This window comes from Cherax quadricarinatus, chromosome 79, assembly GCF_038502225.1.
Source record: "Cherax quadricarinatus isolate ZL_2023a chromosome 79, ASM3850222v1, whole genome shotgun sequence".
Taxonomy (NCBI): Eukaryota; Metazoa; Arthropoda; class Malacostraca; order Decapoda; family Parastacidae; genus Cherax; species Cherax quadricarinatus.
Window position 1 is genome coordinate 2,776,886 of NC_091370.1, and position 14,477 is coordinate 2,791,362.

A 14,477-nucleotide genomic window follows, 5' to 3' on the forward strand; every position below is an offset into this window, starting at 1 on the left:
TTAATTTTTCTTCCCAGCAGCCTGGTATGGACAGAGATCATCGTGAACGGAATCCTGAATTTCGTCGGAAGGTGGAAACTGGAGTTGAAAAACGTCTGTCTCATAATCAGCAAGATTCCCGAGCCTATCACCTGTTACTACTGCAGTAAGCCTGGTCACATAAAGGCTACTCGCCCCAAACTACGTGAACCTGCTGCTAGTGATAAGTTGATTAGATCACTACCATTAGCAAAAACAACTATGCTTCCCACTGAAACGAATCAGCAGGCAATAGGTGCCTGTAGGCACCTTTAACAGTCAAAGTCAAATCTCCCTTAAGGAGCAGGAATATCCCATTGAGGCATTCACCTTCAAGGATACCGGGGCTTATTGCTCCCTCCTGCAAGATGGAGTACCTCCAATTTCAAAGGAGACCTTATTATACTGTTATTAGAACCCTATGGGGGAACTGTATTTTCTGTCCCTCTACATATAATATTTGTTAAAATCCGGTATTACACTGGGTATTTAACTGTAGGTGTGTCAGGGGAATTTCCCATGAAAGATGCTTGGCAACAAGAATTTAGAATACTGCTGCTTCGCAACAGTGTTCTAAATTCAAGATGCTGTCCTGAGCCCACTGTAGCCACCGATGCTGGCCATAACTCGGGAAATGTCCAAAGGAATGTCTGAAATGAATGCTGATCTTACCTTGGAGGACTTCAGTCTAGAGCTAGACAATTTATTTTACGAGGAATACTGGCCAAGGCCGCGTAAATCTAGTAAAAAGTCCGTGATCAGTCCTTCCTTTTCTGGAGTCGCAGGATTGCCAGGCATTTCTGCTTTCATTCCCGAGGGACTGTCCTATCGAGAGGAACAGAAAAGGGACTCTTCTTTTGCAGTCACTCTTAAAACAGCCATGGGTGAATCCATCTCTAATCACCCTGTCAAATATATATTTAAAACTATTATTATTTAGTCTGGCTACTGATAAGGAGGTAGGGGGATTTTTAAAACTAGTCTGGTTGTACCAAAGAAATTCAGAACTCAATTCGTCCTTAGGAGAACGTTTGGGTGTCACTGAAATCCTGTATAAGATATTGCAGCATTTTTACTGGCCCGTTGTGAATGTCAGCAAGTAGGTAAGCTCAGACATTACATTAAACCCGCACCACTTCATCCCATACCTGCTGATGGAGAGCCATTTGTGGACCTAATCATCTACTGTGTAGGACACCTTACTGAAGGAACAGCATTATATTAACCGTTTTACCGAAGTAACCAATATCTGTCCTCTTCTGACAAAACTACTAGGTATCCTGAGGCAGTATCTATGCATAGAATGAATACTAAAGCCATTCTTAATTCAAGTCCTCATTAAGTTTATTTTCCACTTTGGCATTCCTCAATCTGTCCAAGAGACTAGGGAGCTAAATACACAGCAAAAGCATTCAAAGAGGCTTTACATTGGCTAGGAATTAAAAACCGTCTACAGCCTATCATCCTCAGTCTGTAGGGAAATGCATACAATATGTACCTATTGTATGCATTTTCCTACAAACTGGGACGAATTGCTTCCTCTGTTTCTTTGCATTGCGAGAAACTGTGCATAAATCAACCGGGTATTGTCCTTTTGAGTTGATTTTTTGAGCATAATGTGAGAGGTCCACTATACGTACTCAACGAATGAGGGTTGGGAGAAGACGCTTGCAAGATGCCCTATGATCCTACATCAAGATTGTACGTGGAAAGTCAGCTGGCTAAGGCCAACCTAAAATCTGCTCAAAACATGTAACAGAGATTTAACAAAGCTTCTAAATTTCTCTCCTTTAACCCAGGAGACAAGGTGCTGGTCCAGGTCACACCTTAAAAGGAAGTTTTATGGGACCGATGCAGGTAATTAAAAGAATTCTGATTTAAAATACGTGGTAGCACCTCTTTGATAAACCCAACGTAGGTAAGGTTTACCACAATTTTCAGATTAAACTATTCTTTGAGTCACCTAAGGTCCCAGTAATGACTTTGTCACCTGTCCCTGACCCTGTGGATGACCCTGATTCCCTGTACACAATTCCGCAGGTTCAACTCAGCCATTCTCCAAGATCCTTACCCTATAATATCGGGACTTGCAGAAGACCAAGTAATGACGCTAACTACCCTTCTGCAAACTTATACCAAAATATTTTCCCATGCTCCTAAAATGTCCAACCTGGGTTATGACGATGTGGATGTAGGGACTGCTAAACCTATTAAACTTTCTCCCTACAGAGCTAATCATGAAAAAAAAAACAGGTGCTTCAGCAGGATATAGAATTTCTGTTAGAACATAGATTGGTGGAGGAATCATCCAGCCCATGGGCTTCACGATGCTTCCTTGAAGAAAAGCCTGGTAGAGGATTGTGGTTGTGTTCTGACTGTCATAAGGTGAATGAGGTCTCAGTACTGGATGCTTACTTTCTTCCATATTTGGGTATTATAGTAAACGTTGTGGGTAAGGCCCCTTTCATTTCTAAACTGGACTTCTTTAAAGATTACTATCAGGTAACTTTAACAGATAAAGTGAAGCAGATTTCTGCCTTCGGAATTCCAGGGGTTATTATCAATGTAGTACTGTGATCCCATTTGGAATGAGGAACATTCTCGTCTCATTTCAAAAACTGATCCATCAGGCTATCAAAGAACTAGAAGGCATGGTGGCTTACTTGGATGATATAGTTGTAATTTCTGATATGTGGGATCAATATGTGTTCTGTCTTTGAGAGGTTCAGGACATTTCAACTAGCTGTAAATCTTAGTAAGTCATCTTCTAGCCACTCTACTATTACTTTCTTGGGTCATGAAGTAAGAAATGGCAAAGTAGCAACTAAATTTTCCAAAGTTTGGGCCACTAAAAATTATTCCGTTCCTCAGGATAAGAAGTCTCTGCAAAGATTCTTAGGGATGATTTGATTTTATCGAAATTTCTGCAGAAATTTTGCAGATGTTGAAGCCTCCTAACCTTTCTCATCAGTCCTAAAATTAAATTCTGCTGAACCTCTAGTTGTGAAGAGTTTTTAAGCCATGTTAAATGTCTCTTATGTGCTGCTCCCATACTGTTGTCCCCCAATTTTTCAAAACCATTTGTATTACAGGTTGATACATGTGAATCGGGAGTGGGGACAGTATTACTCCAAGCATCTGGTGAGGGATGTCTGCAGCCCATGGCATATTATTCAAGTAAATACCAGGCCTATCAGCAGGCCTACTCTACCATAGAAAAGTAAGCCGTGGTCAGGGAACTTGTGCTGGAACATTTCGAAGTGTTCTTGTCCAGCACATCACATGTGGCCACCGTCTTCAGTGACCACAATCCTCTGACCTACCTTCGTTCCATGAGGAACAAGAACACTCATCTCATACGTTGAGCACTGCAGTTGCAACCATACAACCTCTCCTTACGTCACAGTGCCACCAGAGAAAATGTCCTGGATGTGTTAAGGACAAATGGGTAGTTAGCTCTTTTATTTTCCTTATGGTCATAAAGCATAATGTGAGTAAATCTGGCCATATTTTTTTTTAATGAGGGGATACTTGCTCCCATTCACAAGTGTCTTGAACCTACATTAGCCGTACTGTCTGTTGTCTTGCTCTAAGGCCGTGCCTGACTTGGAAGTTCCTTTGTGTTGAACACTGCCTAATGAATTGGATGGTTGAGAGGAAAAGTGGTTTCATTAGTATTTCGTGCCATTGTGGCACACTACTCATGGATGGATGCCTAGTTCTGGCTGTTACAGTCCTTCTGAGGTGGGTGCGTGGCAAGTTAAGAATACGTTAACATTTCATTTGACATGTCACACACCCATATAGGCTGCCATCCTGACCAGTGAACCAGATGCTAAAACTATAATGAGCGCCCCATCGCCCCTCATATTGCTAGCACCTTGGTTCAACCAGCCAATGACAAGGAAGCCCGCCAAAGTTGTAAAGCAATGTGGGACACTCGTGAATCAACACTGGCAGACTTACCTCCAAGTCTGGTCGAAGGCAGTTCATACCGTGTCTCTTACTTGCAAAATTTCCTATCTATACATTTCGTCTGCAAATACTGTACACATAATTGCTTGATGTCTGATGAGGGAAACATATATATGTATTTACTCATTGCTGTCTTTTGCTTGTTACTCATTTCTACCTTGGTTATCGTGCTACAACCAGGTGTACAGGCCACTAGGCTACTATTTGGGTAAATAAGGCAATAACGTCGAAGGTAATAAGAGAAATCATGATTTTTTTTAGTATGGACAACACTATTCTTTACATGATTTTCTAAGACATTCCCTACCATGGATGATAGGATCTTAACAAGCCATTTGAATAGGTTATACACAGCAGAACTGACAGAACTTATACAATGACGAGCAGATTTCCCTGGATTTTGTTTTAATAACTGATTAAATTATTATGATCCTTCAGTAGCTCTATATGTTATTTGCTGAACTAATTTTCACTTGTTCAAAAGGGTTCTTAGTGAATAATTCAGACGTCTCATTATCGCTGAGTATAAGATTCACTTGTATAAATAGCCTATAATAATAATAATAATAATAATTAATAATAATAATAAATAATAATAGCTTTATTTACTAGAAGTACATGTACAAGGTATACAGATCATAGCTGACATCAATGACATACTACTATATAGAAAGCCGCTTGTTATGCTAAGCATTTCGGGCAAATTAAGTTAGTTTTCTCCCAGGATGCGACCCACACCAGTCCACTAACACCCAGGTGCCCATTTTACTGATGGGTGAACATAAGACAACCGGTGTAAGGAAACACGTACAATGTTTCCAGCCCTTCGCTGGGAATCGAACCCGGACCCTCACCGTGTGAAGCGAGAGCTTTTGCCACCGTGACATTTTATAACCTGCCTCTGTAGGATGGGACCTTTTATCATTAAGTTCACTGCAAGCTTTAGTGAAATGTAAGAGACAGTTAGGAGTCAAAAGATGTAACAGAGCACCGTATACCATTTCTTTACATAAATTAAAATCCTCCAGAGTCACACTGCTTCTCCAAATTCCAGACCGATATACGTAAATATACAAAATTAGCTCCACTTTTAGTAGGTGCAAAACTCATCCTAAGACCATTTAATGGTCCCTACTAAGTTTCTTAGCAGACAAAAATCCAGGTGTGCATACATGGTCCATCCAATGTAATGTAAGATTTTTCAATTTCCTAAGCATGAATTTATTTGGTGATACGTATCATAGTTCTTAGTTCACCATAAATATATAACCTGGCAGATAATCAGGCCAGATAAGGAGGATCTTGTTTAAGAAATTAATCTGGGTTCTCCTGACGTCAACACAAGTGTTCTTTTTTCATATCATGCTTCGTCATTGTTTTTTTTTTTTAGTAAGCACTATCCTGTTGAACTGGTCAAATGGTGTACTAGATAATACACTAACTCAATGGTTTCCAGCCTTTTTTTTCAATGATGGAAGCCTTAAGTCACATATTCTGTGGCACCCCTAGTCAATATTTCTATGAGAACCACGTAAAACACACATATGAAATATAAAATATACAAGCTTGTTGGTGTAAGTAGTACAGAAGCATTAAAAAAACTAACTTGTAGAAACTAGTTGTTTTAGAAAGTATCAAACACTGTTATCTTCTTTTATTTAAGATAATCATGTTTTATAGTGAAATGTCTCTTTCAGTCATTTCTATAATTGTTTCTAATAATTTGCCTACTATAGATGCCAGGCTTATTGGACGGTAATTTGATGGTACGGACTTATCCCCTAATTTAAATATAGGAATAACATTAGCCATCTTCCACATCTCTGGAAAAACACCCGATTGGATGGACACATTAAACACGCTTGTTAATGGCAAAGTTCCAACTTGCAATCCTTAAGCACTCTTGAAAATAATTCACTGGGGCCCGGGGACTTATTTTTCTTCAGATTATCTACCTGTTTCCCTCGTGGCAGTAATATTCCTTATTTGGTTTCCCTAAGGAACTGAATAATTGCCAATTTCTGGGATATCATTTATATCTTCCTGTGTCAAGACTGACTACAGTAACGAAGCTGTGTATTAACATTGGTAGAATTACCGACAATATGTTAAGTATAAGGACACAAGTGCAACTAACGTGATATTTTACTGTGGCAACGTTTCGCTCCTGGAAAGTGAGATGTTGCCACAATAAAATGCCACATTAGTTGCACTTGTGTTGTTTTACTTAACAGTATATAAGCCACTTCTCCTGCTATATGCTGTACTTTCTACAAGACTGATGGACTGAACACATCAACTCCAGGCTGAGGGACTGATTACCTCAAACTCCTCCTCTCCTTACACCCTTCTGATTTATATTGGGCTGATGAAGTCACTGTGTGGCGAAACGTTTCTTCAGTAGAGATATTTTGCATAAGTGTATCAACCTTCACTGAGAGAAGCGCCTAGTGATTCTCTAGTGTTCTCTCTCTTTGAGCTGTTGTATAGACGACAGGTTAGGGGTCCTTTAAATACAGTGGACCCCCGCTTAACGATCACCTCCAAATGCGACCAATTATGTAAGTGTATTTATGTAAGTGCGTTTGTACGTGTATGTTTGGGGGTCTGAAATGGACTAATCTACTTCACAATATTCCTTATGGGAAAAAATTCGGTCAGTACTGGCACCTGAACATACTACTGGAATGAAAAAAGTTCGTTAACCGGGGGTCCACTTGTATTCTGAATGAACTTTGGATGATTCCAGAGGTGCAAACTACTTATTAATTTCTTCTCGACATTGGAAATCGATTGTAGGAGACAAGTGAGTTGGTGTCGCCTAACTTGAAGGAAGATCTATGGACACTTACAAGACCTACTTTGATATGTAAACTCGTAACTGCAAGTTTGTTATCGGCGACGAAGGTCTTGGTTTTTTACCGGATTCTGCGAATAAGTTACTAATTACTTAACGTGGTCCATTGAAAACTGCAAAAGTTGTTAATAAAGTTGATTACTTGCTTGATGTTGATGGTAAATTTAAAATGTATCATAGTATAAAATTTTTGAAGTATTATAGAAGGAAAGGGTCATGTCTAAATGTGTTTGACACCCTATTCCTCTCTGTGAGGTTTGTCGGGTCGCTATTTAAGTTCTTCACTTTCTTGTGGATCGTCCGGTTTACCAGCGAACTCGCAGGATTTACCACCACCACCGCCGCTGCCGCCGCACTACACTCTTACCGTATCTTCCCGTCGTGCAGACGGTCCTGCCTTTGACTTACAAAAACTTTTTGACTTTTGTCAGCAACTGCTTTACTGTACGAACTTTCACACATAACCCTTAGCGTCCCTTTCAGTCCTTTTCTCCCCTCACCTCTGATCCCCTCTCCAAGCTGTTTATAGCCCCAGCACTATTTTCTGCCCCTCAGCGCTGCATGACCCTTGTCGGTTTAGCGCTTTCTTTAATTATAATAATAATAATAAATGTATTTGACAATAATGTATTTAATTATAGTACTCTACATTTGGTAGAAAAGATTTGAAATGTTTGTATTATTGAACAAGATGACCTTGATGATGACACACCAGAGATGTCAACTCTAGAGTCTTCAACTTCTGGTGTTAACATTAACGAAGAATTAACTTCTCAACAGAGATCACAAGCTGAGAAAATAGCTGTTAAGTTTTCTGACACTTTCTCGGATATCACAGATGTCACTAATGCTATACTTTATAAAAATGAATTAACTAGTTGTAAGACATTTAAAATTAAACTAATCAAGTTCCTGTTTATCTTAGAGATCCATTTGACCAAGAGGAAGACAGACAACACTTACTGATCTCACTTGCATGGGGCTAATAACCCTACTGATCTCACTTGCATGGGGCTAATAACCCTACTGATCTCACTTGCATGGGGCTAATAACCCTACTGATCTCACTTGCATGGGGCTAATAACCCTACTGATCTCACTTGCATGGGGCTAATAACCCTACTGATCTCACTTGCATGGGGCTAATAACCCTACTGATCTCACTTGCATGGGGCTAATAACCCTACTGATCTCACTTACATGGGGCTAATAACCCTACTGATCTCACTTGCATGGGGCTAATAACCCTACTGATCTCACTTGCATGGGGCTAATAACCCTACTGATGTCACTTGCATGGGGCTAATAACCCTACTGATCTCACTTGCATGGGGCTAATAACCCTACTGATCTCACTTGCATGGGGCTAATAACCCTACTGATCTCACTTGCATGGGGCTAATAACCCTACTGATCTCACTTACATGGGGCTAATAACCCTACTGATCTCACTTGCATGGGACTAATAACCCTACTGATCTCACTTACATGGGGCTAATAACCCTACTGATCTCACTTGCATGGGGCTAATAACCCTACTGATCTCACTTGCATGGGGCTAATAACCCTACTGATCTCACTTGCATGGGGCTAATAACCCTACTGATCTCACTTGCATGGGGCTAATAACCCTACTGATCTCACTTGCATGGGGCTAATAACCCTACTGATCTCACTTGCATGGGGCTAATAACCCTACTGATCTCACTTGCATGGGGCTAATAACCCTACTGATCTCACTTGCATGGGGCTAATAACCCTACTGATCTCACTTGCATGGGGCTAATAACCCTACTGATCTCACTTGCATGGGGCTAATAACCCTACTGATCTCACTTGCATGGGGCTAATAACCCTACTGATCTCACTTGCATGGGGCTAATAACCCTACTGATCTCACTTGCATGGGGCTAATAACCCTACTGATCTCACTTGCATGGGGCTAATAACCCTACTGATCTCACTTGCATGGGGCTAATAACCCTACTGATCTCACTTGCATGGGGCTAATAACCCTACTGATCTCACTTGCATGGGGCTAATAACCCTACTGATCTCACTTGCATGGGGCTAATAACCCTACTGATCTCACTTGCATGGGGCTAATAACCCTACTGATCTCACTTGCATGGGGCTAATAACCCTACTGATCTCACTTGCATGGGGCTAATAACCCTACTGATCTCACTTGCATGGGGCTAATAACCCTACTGATCTCACTTGCATGGGGCTAATAACCCTACTGATCTCACTTGCATGGGGCTAATAACCCTACTGATCTCACTTGCATGGGGCTAATAACCCTACTGATCTCACTTGCATGGGGCTAATAACCCTACTGATCTCACTTGCATGGGGCTAATAACCCTACTGATCTCACTTGCATGGGGCTAATAACCCTACTGATCTCACTTGCATGGGGCTAATAACCCTACTGATCTCACTTGCATGGGGCTAATAACCCTACTGATCTCACTTGCATGGGGCTAATAACCCTACTGATCTCACTTGCATGGGGCTAATAACCCTACTGATCTCACTTGCATGGGGCTAATAACCCTACTGATCTCACTTGCATGGGGCTAATAACCCTACTGATCTCACTTGCATGGGGCTAATAACCCTACTGATCTCACTTGCATGGGGCTAATAACCCTACTGATCTCACTTGCATGGGGCTAATAACCCTACTGATCTCACTGCAAGGGGCTAATAACCCTACTGATCTCACTTGCATGGGGCTAATAACCCTACTGATCTCACTTGCATGGGGCTAATAACCCTACTGATCTCACTTGCATGGGGCTAATAACTACTGATCTCACTTGCATGGGGCTAATAACCCTACTGATCTCACTTGCATGGGGCTAATAACCCTACTGATCTCACTTGCATGGGGCTAATAACCCTACTGATCTCACTTGCATGGGGCTAATAACCCTACTGATCTCACTTGCATGGGGCTAATAACCCTACTGATCTCACTTGCATGGGGCTAATAACCCTACTGATCTCACTTGCATGGGGCTAATAACCCTACTGATCTCACTTGATCTCACTTGCATGGGGCTAATAACCCTACTGATCTCACTTGCATGGGGCTAATAACCCTACTGATCTCACTTGCATGGGGCTAATAACCCTACTGATCTCACTTGCATGGGGCTAATAACCCTACTGATCTCACTTGCATGGGGCTAATAACCCTACTGATCTCACTTGCATGGGGCTAATAACCCTACTGATCTCACTTGCATGGGGCTAATAACCCTACTGATGGGGCTAATCACTTGCATGGGGCTAATAACCCTACTGATCTCACTTGCATGGGGCTAATAACCCTACTGATCTCACTTGCATGGGGCTAATAACCCTACTGATCTCACTTGCATGGGGCTAATAACCCTACTGATCTCACTTGCATGGGGCTAATAACCCTACTGATGTCACTTGCATGGGGCTAATAACCCTACTGATCTCACTTGCATGGGGCTAATAACCCTACTGATCTCACTTGCATGGGGCTAATAACCCTACTGATCTCACTTGCATGGGGCTAATAACCCTACTGATCTCACTTGCATGGGGCTAATAACCCTACTGATGTCACTTGCATGGGGCTAATAACCCTACTGATCTCACTTGCATGGGGCTAATAACCCTACTGATCTCACTTGCATGGGGCTAATAACCCTACTGATCTCACTTGCATGGGGCTAATAACCCTACTGATCTCACTTGCATGGGGCTAATAACCCTACTGATCTCACTTGCATGGGGCTAATAACCCTACTGATCTCACTTGCATGGGGCTAATAACCCTACTGATCTCACTTGCATGGGGCTAATAACCCTACTGATCTCACTTGCATGGGGCTAATAACCCTACTGATCTCACTTGCATGGGGCTAATAACCCTACTGATCTCACTTGCATGGGGCTAATAACCCTACTGATCTCACTTGCATGGGGCTAATAACCCTACTGATCTCACTTGCATGGGGCTAATAACCCTACTGATCTCACTTGCATGGGGCTAATAACCCTACTGATCTCACTTGCATGGGGCTAATAACCCTACTGATCTCACTTGCATGGGGCTAATAACCCTACTGATCTCACTTGCATGGGGCTAATAACCCTACTGATCTCACTTGCATGGGGCTAATAACCCTACTGATCTCACTTGCATGGGGCTAATAACCCTACTGATCTCACTTGCATGGGGCTAATAACCCTACTGATCTCACTTGCATGGGGCTAATAACCCTACTGATCTCACTTGCATGGGGCTAATAACCCTACTGATCTCACTTGCATGGGGCTAATAACCCTACTGATCTCACTTGCATGGGGCTAATAACCCTACTGATCTCACTTGCATGGGGCTAATAACCCTACTGATCTCACTTGCATGGGGCTAATAACCCTACTGATCTCACTTACATGGGGCTAATAACCCTACTGATCTCACTTGCATGGGGCTAATAACCCTACTGATCTCACTTGCATGGGGCTAATAACCCTACTGATCTCACTTGCATGGGGCTAATAAATCCTTTTCCTGCAAAAAAATATTAGAAAAACAAGAAAATATTGATGGCTGGATGTATGAATGTACGTGGGTGTAGCACAGATATAATGAATGTACGTGGGTGTAGCACAGATATAATGAATGTACATGGGTGTAGCACAGATATAATGAATGTACATGGGTGTAGCACAGATATAATGAATGTACATGGGTGTAGCACAGATATAATGAATGAAGTGACTGGGAAACTTGTGACTGAAAAGAAGTTACTTGTCGTAGCTCTAAGTGAAACAAATTTAAAGGGAGTAAAGGACTTCACACACTGAGGTCCAGATTAGGAATATGTTCCGGTACGGCTGGAAAACATTAGGGACGTGTTTCCATAAGACACCTGCTGTACCTGTTCACCCATCAGTAAAATGGGTACCTGGGTGTTAGTGGACTGGTGTGGGTCGCATCCTGGGACAAAACTGACCTAATTTGCCCGAAATGGTCAGCATAACAAGCGGCTTACTACATAATAGTATGTCACTGATGTCAGCATGGCTTGTTTACCTTGTACATGTACTTGTAGTAAATAAAGACATTATTATTATTACATTGTTAGTGAGAGAAATTATGGAATATTAATGCATATATTCAAGAATTATGTGGATGTGATATGTGAAAAACAGTGTTTATGCACCTGGGAATAAGAGAGGAATTTTGGGAGGTGTTAAACAAGTTTTGAGAGAGTTTTGAATCAAGTGAGAAAATATTGTTATGTGGAACCTATATGTTAAAGTGGGAGAAACTGTTGTAGAGGATGTAGCAGGTAAGTTTGAAGTGCCAGGGATAGATACACGATGGCAAAAGCAGACAAGTGGGAATAAGGAGGCTGGTAGCAGAGGATCACTACAACGTCACCCCACGAAGACACGCTCGGAATAAGGCATGTCACACAAAGTTACTGTGAAACCAGATCACACATGAGGTCATAATTTGCGAGACCAGATCTTGTGAAGTGTTATTGAGAGAATTAGGGAGGAGGTGAGGTAATAAGTACAAAGTAATACAGTACTCATAATGTACTTGACAAGTGACTTGCACATCATGGCGCCGCCAATACTTGATCTTACCAGACTTGATCTCATGTGTGATCTGATTTCATGATGACCTTACGTATAACATATATTTCTCTGAGCATAAGAACATAAAAACATAAGAAAGAAGAAGCACTGCCGCAGGCCTACTGGACCATGTTAGGCAAGTCTAAGTCACCTACTAGCCTAAGCTACTGACCGAAGCCAGTCAGGCGCAAGTCACAATCAATTAAGACCAACGCAAGCTAATCACGTCCAACTCACACCCACCCACACAAACTTATGTATTTGTCTAACCTGTCTTTAAAACTACAAAGGGTTTTAGCTTCAATGACGGGAATTTGTAACACTCGTCCACAACTCTATTACCTAACCAGCGCTTTCTAACTTGAAACCATTGCTGCGAGTCCTTTTTTGGTTATATACTTTTAGCACGTTATTTACATTCCCTATATTTATTCCTGTTTTCCATTTAAGCACCTCAATCATATCCCCCTTAATTCACCTCTCTAGAGAATGCAGATTCAGAGCCTTCAGTCTATCCTCATAGGAAAGCTTTCTGATACATGGGATCAACTTTGTCATCCTCCTTCGTACGTTTTCCAGAGCATTTATATTCATTCTATAATATGGTGACGGGAGCTGTACAGCATAATCTAAATGAGGCCTAACCAAAGATATATAGAGTTGAAGAACAACCTGAGGACTCCTTTTAGTTATATTTTTTGATATGAAGCCAAGGATTCTGTTTGCTTTATTGTGAACAATTATGCACTGTTGTCTTGGTTTTAGATTACTCAGAGCTAATTTCATTCTGTTCTCCGTTTGGTGTACTAGCCTCCATAAGCAGTATATATATTACTGTAACCAGGAATGAGTAGTATTTAATCAATAACAACAATGCGACTAGCCGGGAGCTCGAACCTATGTCGTTAGATCATTCATCACAATGAATGGTAGAGGCTCGATCCTCCTTCCGTTAATAGCGAGAGAGAAAGACTGTTTTTTGTTCATTTGTAACAAGTATAAAAAAAATTGGTAGAGTATACTACCAGTACGTGAATAAGACACAACGGCTGATAAACCAGAGTTACGAACATTATGTACACAATATCTCGCTGCTTTTACTCCAGATATTCAGCTTTAGAAACTGACATCCTTTTCAGACTGAATGTCTAGAAGAGAAAGTCGCCATAAACTTCACCTCTCCAGTGCTAGACATTCCTTCCCTACGTCACACCAATACTACTAGACAGTGACGCTGAACTCTTAGTACAAACTAATGATTCGTCTCACGAAACACATTTTACGACGTGTGTCGCATCTCCCATAAATCAGCAAAATTACTTCAGCTAATATTCGAGAGAAAGTTATACTAATTATGAAGTTACAAACATTATGCAACAAATATTACAACAAATGTTTCTAAACTAATCAGAATACCATCCCAAGATGGTACATTAAAGTTCTGGAAGTTTTGACAAATGATGCCTCCATCCTCGTCCCCTGACAAATATGGTGGAGTCGCCGGTATCAACTCCGTCGATCAATATGAAAAAAGGTCATCGTACTTGATGACAGAGACACTTACGGACGTATCTCTAAACAAAACCATAACAACAACGCACCTAATCGTGTTAGCACTTTATTAGATCTAGGGATCTGATCAGTATAACCGACTTTTTTTTTATATGATTCCTTTAAAACCTAGACCAGCAAGAAAACGCTTAAACCCGGGATCCCGATGAGACGTATTGCCTCTAGTAGTGGCGGTGTCCCACATCAACCAGCATCTTTCACTTATCAAACTGTGGAGATCATATCAACAGTATCAGTGACATATAGGTAGGAAATAATAAGTTGCTTAGTATCGACGTGACATCTTTGTTTACCAAGGTGCCGACCACACACGTCAGTCCTCGCCTAATTTACTTAATCGTCACCGTCATTTATTACTCCCTTTTTCTCTCTGTATTCCCACTCTAATGACATCTTTAATTTACTTTCACTT

General features: G+C 41.2%; 1 protein-coding gene across 1 annotated transcript in view; it reads right to left on the minus strand.

Moving 5' to 3' along the window:
* The window catches only part of LOC128700818 (glucose dehydrogenase [FAD, quinone]-like), a 212,991-nt gene that overhangs the window by 141,896 nt on the left and 56,618 nt on the right, over positions 1-14,477 (minus strand). The gene's annotated exons all lie outside the window — the stretch shown is intronic.